General features: G+C 35.2%; 1 protein-coding gene across 1 annotated transcript in view; it reads left to right on the top strand.

The window, feature by feature from the left end:
• LOC133217037 (cAMP-specific 3',5'-cyclic phosphodiesterase 4D-like) overlaps positions 1–12731 on the top strand; it is a 186834-nt gene that overhangs the window by 28280 nt on the left and 145823 nt on the right. The window lies entirely within an intron of this gene.

Below are 12731 nucleotides of genomic sequence, written 5' to 3'. Positions count from 1 at the left end.
TGTGCAGATTAATGTCACACTTTTGTGTGCTCTAAAGCTGCAAGATAACAGGAAATATGCATATTTGCACATCTGCAGCAGTTAGAAAACTGAAACTATTATTGACAAGTCGCTTTCTATAATCTTTCTAATTGCCTATCCACCCCTCTTAATTTTTTTTTTTTTAATGGAAGGAAGAATTTTAGAAGTAAATTACATACTGAAACTCAGCACAAGGAAACGATTAGGTATCCAACAGGTAAATGAAACACATGCAGTGTAACTTCTGGTAGGAGACAAGAGCTTAGTAAGTAGAAATAAGACTGAATGGGAACACACAAATCTCTGTTAATGTTATAGTAACTGCAGTAAGGTAACAGTACCTGCAGAATTTCAATATATGCATGCAAATTTTCTGGAGAAAATGGCAAATTTTTTTTCATTAAAAATTCAGAAACATCATTAAAGTTCATAAATTATGTAAATTATACAGAGTGCATTGCATTAATTTTGAAAGGCTGTCTCTAGGACAAGAAAAAGATAGAAATAAAAATGCCTAGTTTGCAAAGTAACTTAGCAACAAGTATGCTTGTTAAATAAATACCAAAGTTCAGTTATCTGAAGAGAAAACTCTGAAGTCACTTCAGATTATAGCAAAAATTGACAATAAATTTGGCTTAAAAAAAGGTGTTTAAAATAAGTCAAGTCTGATTTCATTCATTAAATAAGAAAACCCCTGAAACCAATTGCTTCTGTTTTTTTAATAATCTAAGAAGATGACTTGTTTTGCATGGAAGTCACCTTTACACTGGAACAGAGAATAACTGAAGTGGAGGTAGTTACCTAATAGCCTAAGAATGTGAGGTTTTGAAATTACAGCTCCAAATAGCCACATAGGAAAAAGCATTTACAGTGCTGTTGCCTGAAAAGTCCCCATTTAGATTCTCATAGTATTTATATAGAAACATTTTTCCTTCCTTGGGAGCACCTGACATTTCAAGGCAGTCCTGGAAAAAAAATTAACTGTATTAATGGAAGAGAGAGGGGATATTTACAGGGTTTTTGAATTGTAAACCTGTGAAGTTCAGTTCTGCTGTTCTCTGTCTTCTGCTGTGACTCAGAGACGTTAAGATGTATATGATTTCAATTGTAACTATGGTGGAATAGTACATTGTTAGTGAAATTTTACAGCAAAATGCCTTAGCAATTTCTAAATATTATTATAAAATAATGAGTAATATCTTAAATTGTTCTTCAAAGAAATTAGGTAAAACCTGATCCTGCTTAGGCCATTGGTGACTTTCTCATTGACATCCTAATGGTGAGGATTTTAAGAAGGGTTTGAGAGAAAATCTTTAGTGATACAGAGTGACAGCATCATAGAATAGTTAGGGTTGGAAAGGACCTTAAGATCATCTGATTCCAAACCCCATGCCTCGGGCCCCTTAGTAACATGCTGCAGCTGTGATTTTCTACACCGCCCAAGTATGTGTAACGTAGGCATTATAGTGGTTTCAGAAAGTGCCATACTTTGTCCATTTAGCAGGATTAGAACAATATACAGGCTGCAGAGCAAATGTCCCTTCCTTGTGCTTTTTATGCTGTGTATTATTTTAAGAATTCCATCATAATCCTGCACCCTAAGTACCAACCAGAGTGACTGTGAGGTTTAGTGCTCTGCACAAAAACTGGCGAGGCTTTACACAGCAAGCAGGAACATTCCCGGCGGTAAATAATGCCAAGGAAAACCACATGCAGGATGTATGCTTGGGTTCTCTAGACCTTTTGTAGTCCTAGAATGAGTAAGTTGGTGCCAGGGAAGTTTCTTCATATTGTTCTATTACATCTCACAGACCTCTATTTTTAAATGAATTTATATTTCTTCTTAAATTAGCTGGAAAAGTATTTGGAATGGAATTTTATATTTGTATTTTGCTAACAGAATTGTGAGTTTAAAACATCTTGTATTGTTTTCTTTAGATTCTGTTATATTTTGAAAAATAAGTCTAAACGTAGCATATTCACCTATTTTATCCACACATAGTCTAGGAGTCTACTGTAACCATAAAGAATTATGTGACATTTAATCTAGGTCTGAAACTATGTATTTGGGATTAAAAAAGTAATGTGCTTCAATACTGGGGTTTAGGAAGTCGTATGCGCATGTTCCAAATTAAGCACAGTTTATTTATTTGCCTGCTCTTTACAATACCTTCTAGCCCAATTACTTTTTAGACTATGCCTTAATCTTATAACTTCAACAGTATGGCTTTGAGCATTTCTTGAGCCAGAATTGCAAAGGTCAGATGATTATTTTAAACCATTCTTAAGTCCTCTATTTCTACAGAAAAAGAGGAAATTAAAATGTGTTTTTCTCATGTTTGTTTTCAATGTATAGTTGAATCTGCCACATTTTTACATTCCTTCTCACTGTGTCCTACTTTTTATTTTGTTGCTTTAATTTATAATAATGAATTTTGAAGTGGTATCCATTCAATATCAGTAATAGTTAAGAGAATTGACAGATTATATGTTTTGGTAAATCTAGGCCATATTTAAAGCTATTGCCTGGTTGATTAATAAACATTGTGAAAACACAAGCTTCAATTCACATATTTCAAAAATATGCAATAAAGGAGAAAATGAGAGTGGTAAAAGGACAGGTAGTTTCATATACAGACTGTTAACACATCTATAAATGGGTTTGGGGTTAAGATCTATGTCCTTTTTCTCAGTGTAATTTATTCTGTGTTTATGCTGTGCAGTGCTGTGCAGAACTGCTTAAGTGCCTAATGCTTATTGATTTTGAGATAGGAAGTTATGTACCTAAACTGGAAGGAAGAAGCAAAATCTCCAGTGCCTTGCTTGGCAATCAGTATTTTAATTTTCCATGAGAACAGTCTGAAAAGAGTCCAAAAAAAAGGTATTAGTTTTCAGAAGCAGTCAAATGGAAATGAAAAATTAATTTACCTATCTGCTTCTCTCCCCCCCCCCCCCCCTTAAGGTGTTGAATGTAAACCAAGCCTATTTACACTCAGTCAGTTAGCTAATCTGCTCTACTGAGAAATACTGCATAGGTTCTTAGTTAAGTCTATATGCCACTCTGTGCCACAACATACAGAAAATCTGAACTGTTACTGGACTTTCTGATATGCTATGCCTGCTACCTCCCATGCTGACCTGCACTATCGCATTATCTTATTGTGTTTTCCTGGCTGTGTTAATTCATTAGTGTCTGTCAGCCTTTTTCCATTAGAGGCTAAAGTTTTGAGATAGGGATTGTGTTTGTTGTTACTGTTCTCTTCAGCAGCTAGCAGAGTAGGTATGGTCCCTAAAGTATGCAGTAGCTCATAAAAATAATGATGCTGATGACATCCCTTAGGGATGCTAAGTGTTGAGAGTTGTCATTCATAAATCTGAAAACAGCATTTATTTCCCCTTCCATAACTTCTGGTTGTCTAAATAATTTGCTCCATTTATCATCCAATTTACAAATGTTCCTTTAAGATTTTAATAGATCCATGTATCAGTCAGAAATTAACTTTTCTATTGCTTGCCTGCAAAATAATTTTGAAAGTTGAATGGAATAGGTATTAATATTTCTACCAGAATTAGAAGGATGAAGGTATCTGAAGTAGTCGTTACGTGATAGCTTGATGCAGGAGCACATCTACCCAGCCAAATTTATGAAGAGTTTTATGTAACCTAGCTGACCCGTTGTGTATAATATCCCATGAACAGAATAATCTATTCCAGTTTTCGGCCATCATTATCTTTAAAAAGGTATTCAGGCCAAATTCTCCTAGCTCCAAATTAAGCAAGCTTCTTGTCTAAACTCATAGGGCATGGAGAATAATCAATAGGTGCATATTTTTTACTGTATTGGAGGAGCCATCAAAAGCTGTTGCATTTTTTTCCTCATCTTTCCTTGCTCAGATTAATCATGGACCTTCTGTATAGATGTTGATAACAACTTTGCTTATGGGACACTTTACACTAGTGCCTAGCCAAGTTTATCCTAAGAGGACCTCACAGAACACAGAACACGGGTTTTATGTAGATTTTCCAGTGTAAAGCGTAGTGACAGAAGTATATTGTGGTAAATAGAGTTGTTGAGTGTTGGTGGTGACTCACTGGCTCCAGGTGGTTGGGGAATTACTATTCTACACATTTCTGTGCCCCAAATTAGCATGTTGTTTAATCTGGAGGCTTTCCCAGTTCAAATTAAATAATGCTCATTTCTTGTAGATAATAATTTCTGCTTATAATTTCCAAAAGTGAGATTTTCTATTCTGCAACAGCACTGAGACTGCTGCTGGATGAAACTGAGTTGTAATCCAGTGTATCATTACATTAATTTCTTCTTTGGCATGAAGTAGTTATGATTATTTTCCAAAAACATTTTACACAGTGCTTGTGTCTTAAATGCCGTTATTCTCAATGTCCACATTATCAAGGTCACTTGCATGCTTATCCTTCTCTCTTAAATGTCTTCATTCCTTTTATACTTATAAAATCAACTTTTTATCACTTTGCTTTACTTCAAGTCACTAATGGAAACATCTGGCATGGGACAGTCTGGACTGATGGATGCAATATGTGCTTTTATAACTTTATAAAAGTTGTTAACTATTCTTACTTTTGTCCATGGTATGTGCTACTGAATCTTGTCCAGATATCCCAATGTCATTTCTGTGTGCATCACATAAAGCAGTACATAAAGTTTTGCTAAAATCAAGATAGATGAAACTTACAGCTTCTACTTTCAACCTATATCTGACCTGTTACTTTGTCAAAGAAAGTTATAATGGTCTGGCAAAATTTTAATCTTTTTTGGCTGCTTATTATCAGACTATCCTCTAGATTCTTACCAACTGATTAGCAATTTGCTTTTAGTGTTGAAGTTAAGCTGGCATCTTCTCTTTTACATATTGGCATTATGTGCCCCCTCCAGTACCCTGTGCTCTCACCATTATTCTGCAGTTAACAAGAATAGTCACTTCAAATTTAGATATTATTTCAGCTAGTTTCACAAACACATTGGGTTAAATTTTATTTGATCCTGCTAATTCTGTACCAAGTATTTCCTGTCTCATTATTTGACCAATATTTTTTAATTCTTAGGCCTAATACCTAACAGTATGATACTGCTTCTATTATATTTATATTGAAGGAGAAAATAGAATGTCCTACTATTATTTTGACAAAAGGCTTTGAAGTAGTTATTAAAACAGTGGAAGTTGTTAACAAGCTTTTACAATAACTCTGTATTGTATTTTTTTTTAATTATGTTGAGTAAACAAGATATTTCTTTTTGTCTCCTTGTCTTTTGGATCATAATATCTTAAAAATATTAGTAATTTCTAGCCGTAGAACTTTCAGTGCTGGCAATGAAGAGATTTCGTTAGATATTTTCTGTAATATGTGTACCTGAGTTGCTGCGTTACGAGCAAATTTTAGCCTATGTAACAATATTATGAAACTAGACTCTTGTGTTCTTGGCATTGATCCCTAGGGAAAATAGGAGGTAGATTCACTAAGCACTAGTTTTATACACTTGTGTGAATATGCTCTTTGGCTGGGAGATAACTGAGCAGTGTATTGTATATTTTCCTCAGTTTCAACTTGGTAGGTTTTTGCATACTCCTTTTGTGAGAAAGAGCAGCCAGAAGAGCATTACTTAATTTGGCTAGAAAATATGTTTAGAGTTTTAAAACTAAGTAGATTTTTTAATTATTCAGATAGTGATTTATAAGTTTCACCGTCTTGCTGAAGCAGAATTCTAAAACATTGCTAATAATCTCCTAAGCTTCCGATATTATTACCTGTAGGACAGATCTATTTATGAATGATTCACATCAACAGAGAAACTAAGTATTCTCAAAAGTATAGAGAAAAAAACCCCATATTTGGTACACAATTTGTGATGTAGATTTATTTTGAACTGTGATCAACCTAATCAATTTCTCAACACTAATTTGTAAAGATTCAGCTGACAGGTTGATTAGATTTTACATTTAATGTTTAGATTTATGTTGATTACGAACAGGTCTTCTCTGATGTGGTTTCAGGCCTGCATCAAAGGTGAATAACCTTGCATATTTAAAATAACAGAGATAATTAATAATTAATACATTATTAAATAATTAATAAACCAATGTGGACCAGCTTTGGCCTTCATCCCAAAGTCACACGACTCTGAAACAAGATAGCAGTAGTGGATCTTAGGCATTTTTTGAGTGTGCTGTTTAGTGCCAGTTTTCCACTTGTGATCCCTACAGCATCCTGCAGCACATGTATCTGTACTCTCCCCAGCAATTCTGTGTGCTTGGGCTAACAGTTTCAAGCATACAGTAACATCTGGCAGGCTCAGGTATATGGTGATGGTGATCTGGAAAGGGCAACTGCTTTCAGAATATGTACAGTTACCTTTCTGCCACATTTAATGACTTATTATAAGTATTCTCTTTGATGCTGAGGTAAGTAGGTAAAATATATTTTAGGTTTCTTTGTTGGAACTGAACAAGGCTTCTCAAAATAGATAAGTACAAGCATAGGTAAATGTGACAAAAGCTATTGTCCCTTTTGAATACAGTACATCTTAGAAGACTGAGACGAAGTTTCAGAAGAAAACCTAGGAAAATCTGAAAACCAGCTCATATTTCTCAGATCCACAGAATCACATCCTGAAGTGATGTTTAAACTTAGATCAGAAAGTAAACATGCTTTTACTGCTGTGTATTTCACCCTTTACCGAAGCATAAGGTATATGTTGAAGCCACTGCATTCATTAGATGTTTAACGCAAAGGTAAGTCAGTCAAGGGCTCTGTTTGGGACAGACTGAAAAAGCAGATTTGTGTAAGCCTAATCATAATTACTCTGCAATATCTGTTATGACAGAACTTAAGGGCCCAAAGAATATACAATTATTTAATTTCCTACCCTTAACTTAGACTTCTAGCAATTTACCATGCCATCTTATTTCCATTAGATGGATTACCTAATGAATTAAAATGTTTTTCATCTTAGTTCCACTTATGTCTATTTAAGATCCCAGAGAAACTGGTACAATTCAACTAATTGGAATAATGCTGATGAAAAATAGCCCAAAACTTGAAAGCAAAGATAATTAGGTCAAGAAGTTATCTCGGGTGCACTCTTAAACCTATTTAGCAGGTATAACTTTCTTGAGCAACCGAGGATGTACGTCGTGTTACTTGTTTATTTTCCTTTTTATCTTTGCCTTTGATGTTCGGAAAAGGTGTAAATGCAATTTTTTAAGTAGTAATTTCTCTCTCACGTGCATGCACTCTCATGCACATATGTATCATGAGCCTTTTTCATGGTTTTGTTTTTTGTTTGGGTTTGGGGTTTTTTTATCCTGCTTTTCCAGGATTTTCTTACCTCTATGTAAGAGGGGAAATAGAATTTACCCATAGAATTTACCCATTCCTCTGATATCTTTAACTCCATTGCTCTGCAAGCAGTAACACCTTTCTTTACCAGCTTTTAATTTCAGAATATCCTCATCTTTAGTACAGAAATAAAGCATTTCTTTTTTAATAGCTCTTTGGGATTGTTTCTTTTTTTATTTTAATGTGGAATTTTTGAGATGATAAATTCTTTTAATAGCCAAATTTACTTGTCTACTCCAAGCAATGAATTTACTCTCTTGAAGCTGGGATTGGGTGATGGGAAGGAAGATGGGAGGATACTAAGGAAATCCAGTCCCTAATCACACTTCTGTGTCAGAGTTAAGCAGTGAACTGTGTCCTTTACTCCCACGCAACAAGTGCTCTGCAGGTCAGCTGAAGCACTTGCAGTATCTACTTTTTGTTCATTTTATTAACAGCTTTTTTGTATGCTTTTTGAAGGAGGAAATACATGTGTTTTGCATATTAGCCCCATAGTTCATGTCACGTCTCCTTTTGGCTCTGTAGCCTCTATTTTAAAGTGGTAGCTTATCTCTCAGTGACAGAACTCTCTGCAGTTCAATACAGCTTTGACTTAGGAAGTGTGTAAAATGTGTATACATATGACCTGGTGTGATATCTGCTATCCTCGCTGAGTCACTGGAAGTATAGGCAGAAGAAACCTTCATCAAGGAAGCTAAAGCTTTACAGCCTCAACTGCAAAGTCATAATTTTGTAGCTGGGATTTGTGCAGAAATCCATTACAATCTCTGAAGTTGGAAAAACCATCACCTCTACCATTATGGGTCCACTCACTGCCTCTGGTTCCTAGTTAAATGTAATTTTCAGAGTTATTAAAAAACTACAGAGGATGTAATCTGCCTTTCAATTACCTTATCCTAGAGAAACAGCAAACAAGGCCACTGTATACATTCAGATTCAAGAAAATTATAAAAGAAATTCAGGAAATGGAGTTTCATACTATTAGTCTATGTGATTCACTGGTGCAGATTATTATGGAGTCAAATGCAATAGTGGATTTCAAATGATGGCAAATATTTTTAGAAACTAGTGATAACATTTTACTGCTGAGCATACCAGGAGAGGCATACCCAGATAAGCTTACAAATGCCAGCTGGGTTGCTGTAAAGTCCATGCAAGGACTTTCCTCACCCACATACACAAAGCAATTCACAGAGTGGTCTTTTCAGAAATACCTGATAATTTCCAGCCTTTGCCAAAGGAAAAGAAATATTAGTGGCCATGCCCTGTTTTAACAACTATTGAGGCTAGGAAATGCTACTTTTAGGATGAGAAAGATTAGTAAATAGATTCTGCATGGCATTGCCCTCTGACACACATGTTCACTGTGTCTCCTATTCATAATCGTTGTTGCTGTTCATAGAGTTACCTTAAGATGTTCACCAATTTTGTATATTTTACTTATTTCCCAGAAATGTATAAATGATTTATTTTTTTTCCTAGTTAAAGTGGGAAACAACTGTTAATTGAATTTCATTAGGTCAGACTTTGTTTTCCTTTGGCTCTCAAATAAAAAAGTCCTAAGGCCTTCCATTATTATTGTTTCTAGAATTTCTTTTATCTTCATGTCCCTATTTTCTTCTTTCTGTTTTAGAATCATGTGCAGTACACACTGTTTTTTGAAAAATAAACCAATACTGATGCAGATGAATTGTTACCAGTGAGTATTTGCTAATTTCAAAAGGTGCATTGATAAAATTCTGGGCTTTTTTTTTCCCCCCCTTTCTTTTATGACAGTATGATACATACAGTTTCTTAGTAGCTCTATGTAGCTTTTAGCTGTATAAGCAGGGGTGATGACATTGCAGTGGTAGGAGAGCTGTGGTTATCTTCTGAAGACAAATTTTCCGCTCTCACTTGCAATTTGCATAATATATTTGCTTTCACCAGACTGTGAACTTGAGAACTTGATCACATTTCACATTTATCTACCTAATTGTACAAACAAATAAACATTCAGATGGCCTTTTTGTTTTTAGCTATCTGACCCTGAGGCCAAGATTAGTGTGCAAGACAGTAATCACAACAAAACAAAACAAAATAACAGCTTGGAAAAAAGCTACCAGAGTCTTGAAAATAAATGTTTAAATTACCAATTTTAAAAGTGCAAATCGATGTGAAGACACGAACAGAATCTAGTGTAGCTTACTGATATAAAAAATTGGTGTGTTAAGCATATTGGGAAAGTGAAGATGCTTGTTCTTTCTTCAAATACTTTTTTTTTTCCTTTGCAAGAAAAATTTAGTGATGCATTCAGAGCTTGTTTACCTTAAACTCTTATTTTAGAAGGTCTGTCAAACTGATTTTCATATTTATTACTGGCTTTACCTTCACTTCCTCTGCACCTCTGGCCATATTGTAAGTAGGAGCTCTCTTACAGCTTTTACGCTATTCTCCAGTAAATTTTAATCCATCCAATAATGTTCTGTATTTATCATTATATTTTGAGTTACGATTATTTTCTGTCTGTATCTCAGATATATTTTGAAAATGTTTTCAGACTTTTGCTTCATTTTTCTCTCATCAAGTCTCTATCCTCCATGAATTCCTTTCTTCTAACACATTTATAATTTGTTTCTGACTTCGGTGCGATTTTGGATCGTACAGCTGGTCGTAGAGCTCCCCCTGCTGTAGGATGCTCCGATGATTTATTCTGCATGGTTATTAACAGCAAACGATGGCTTGGCTTCCTGAGCGAAGATTTGGGAAGGGCTTTGCCCACCCAGCACGACGACCAAGGTCATGTGGGATAGGCAAATGTGGTTAGAAAAAAGGCTGCTTAGGCAATCAGGAAGTTCCTGACCAGGACTGTCATCTCCTTGGACAGTCTCAAGCTACCCTTGTGCGGGTCTGCCCGCATGCAAGGTTGGATCTGCAGCTTCCCATGCACCTTGTCACCTGCCGTTTTGACCCTTGCCTGCCCATGCAGACAAGTGTGAGTAAACCCTTCAGGCCTTCGCAGTGTATTTTTTAGGTGAGGCACAGCGTACGCAGAACTGGCCCCACGCTTTACACCTGAGGTTTATCTGCCACGGCCTAGCAAGCTAGGATGGTGGCAACAAAGTCCTCAGGTCACAGCTTTTGCAAGAGTGGCCTTCTCTTAGATGGATGGCCTTACAAGGCTAGACAAGCTCCATCTGCCCGGGTTTGAAGATACGAGTTTTCCATCTCCTGTGAGGAAGTCTTGTCTTCGCTAATTCAGGAGATAACAGTCTTGTTCAGAATACAACAAACAATACAACCTTATCATAAAGCTTTTTCTATGGAATTTTATACCTATTTCACAGATGTGCAAGTGATTAAGATCAAGTAATTTGGTCCTAACCACTTAGAAAAAAAATGGTAGAAATGATTTTATAAAGGATGTAGGTGCAACTTTTGCGTTAGAGTCAATACAAATGAAAATGAAGATTGCAAGAAGTGGTTTCACTAGGTTGAATTAATTAGGATTTATATTTCTTTACTTTTTAAAAATAATATGTTGATGTTATGTTCTTATAATTTAAAACCAATTGTGGTTAAAAGGTAAGACACCAACACAGTTTGTCCTTGTCTGACTGCAGGAACTGAGTCATTTCATAATAACATAGTTCTCTATTTAATCTTGTCATGATACCTGGACTGGTCTGTACTTTAAACCGTGTAAGGGAAACTTCCCTTTGAGACACTTAGAGACATCCAGTTATCCTTAGTATCTAACCTAAGGATCTAGTAACAGAAATGATCTATTAAAAGGAAGAAAATACATTAGTTCTGAAAATTTAAATGTAAGACAATCTAAATAATTTCCTTTTTCAAAAATATGTTGATTTATATACTAAATATTTGTGCCTTCTCTTCCCATTATTAGATTTCTTTCTGTAAATATTGGTATTTTCTGTGAATATTGGTGTGTATTCTATGCACACCTACATAATGCATTTGTAAGAGGCAATCAAGAAGCAAAGAAATGCAATTTCCTGCTCCTTTTTCAGCAGTCTAATGCTAATAATGTTGCTTGAACGTATTCCAGGAAGAATGTTGATGGGAAAATCAATTCTTAGTTAGGTTTGTGGACATTTTCTAGTATTGTTGCAATAATAGATATTGCTAAATGCCCATATGATCTCTCTTCTGTTTGAGGTTTGCTGGAATTGCTAGACTTGCTGTTTTGTGAAAACATCTTTACTATCTTTTCAACCCACCAGACTGAGGAATCTGGGACTGTACCAAGGAAAGAAACTACACTGAAAAGGTTTATTACTTCAGAGAAGGATTGAAAAAAAAATAAAAAAATTGTTAGTGTGGATAAAAAGTGTTGTATTTATTTAGTTTATATACTTGATAATGCACAGAGAGTTGAAAGGCTGAGACTGTGATCCTGACCATTTCAAAAGAAGCTTTGTTACCGTAAGTCCAACAGAGTTTGACCTGTGTAGCAGAGCAAAGATTTAAGTAAGAATCTGGTCTGACTAGGAGGAAAAGGGATTAAACTTGAAAATAAAACACACTCAACTTTAATTTGCCAAATAATAATTTGTCCTTTATCAAGTCTTGCCTGAGTATTGCCTATATTCTCCTGTATTTTCAAAACTATGTAATGTCTGGAACAGGAAGACACCAGGGCTTTGAAGTGGAGAAATGTCTTGAGATAAGGGAAGATGCTGGCTACCTTTGATCCTAAGATGTATTAGAACAGGGACAGGCTATGCAAAAATATTTTACCTTTCAGTTGCCCTGAAAACCCTTAGCGATATTTATTACCAAGCTTATATTCAGACATTGCTTGTGCATTATCAACTTTGAGTATGGACAACTGTCTGCAGTGTCGTCGTTTTTTTCCTTTTAGCACAATAAAACCATAAAATTCAGCCAAGGGAATCAAAATTATCTTGATCGAACAAGACAAATATTTATTTGAAACAACTGTACGTGGATTGTGACAAGAACAGAGGATGTGAATAACAAAGTATATAAAATAGAAACTAATCGGTGTCGAAAATTAATAAAGTGAAAGGATGCAAGGAGGAATCTAAAACCAAGAGAATTTAAAGTGGTTTTTTTCAGTATCAGACAAATCAATTTAGCAATCCACTTTATACAGTATGAAATTAAAGCTGTCAGCCTCACAATCTTAAGCAAGCATAAGGATTTAATTAATATTTTTGTTGTTCACTTGGAGAAGCAGGCAGAACAGAAACCATTTGTGAAAAAGTAAAAAGTTTTAAAATTGCAAAAAGTATACTGTACTGATAAAATGAGGGAGTTCAATCCATTTTTTTTCTCCAACAAAGAACTGAAAGGTAATCCAGTGACAG

The sequence above is a fragment of the Neopsephotus bourkii genome, unplaced genomic scaffold (genome assembly GCF_033783945.1).
Source record: "Neopsephotus bourkii isolate Nb327-2 ecotype Australia unplaced genomic scaffold, CSIRO-AGI_Nbou_v1 NB_1085, whole genome shotgun sequence".
In the NCBI taxonomy this organism is placed as follows: domain Eukaryota; kingdom Metazoa; phylum Chordata; class Aves; order Psittaciformes; family Psittacidae; genus Neopsephotus; species Neopsephotus bourkii.
This window is presented reverse-complemented; position numbering and strand designations above follow the sequence as displayed.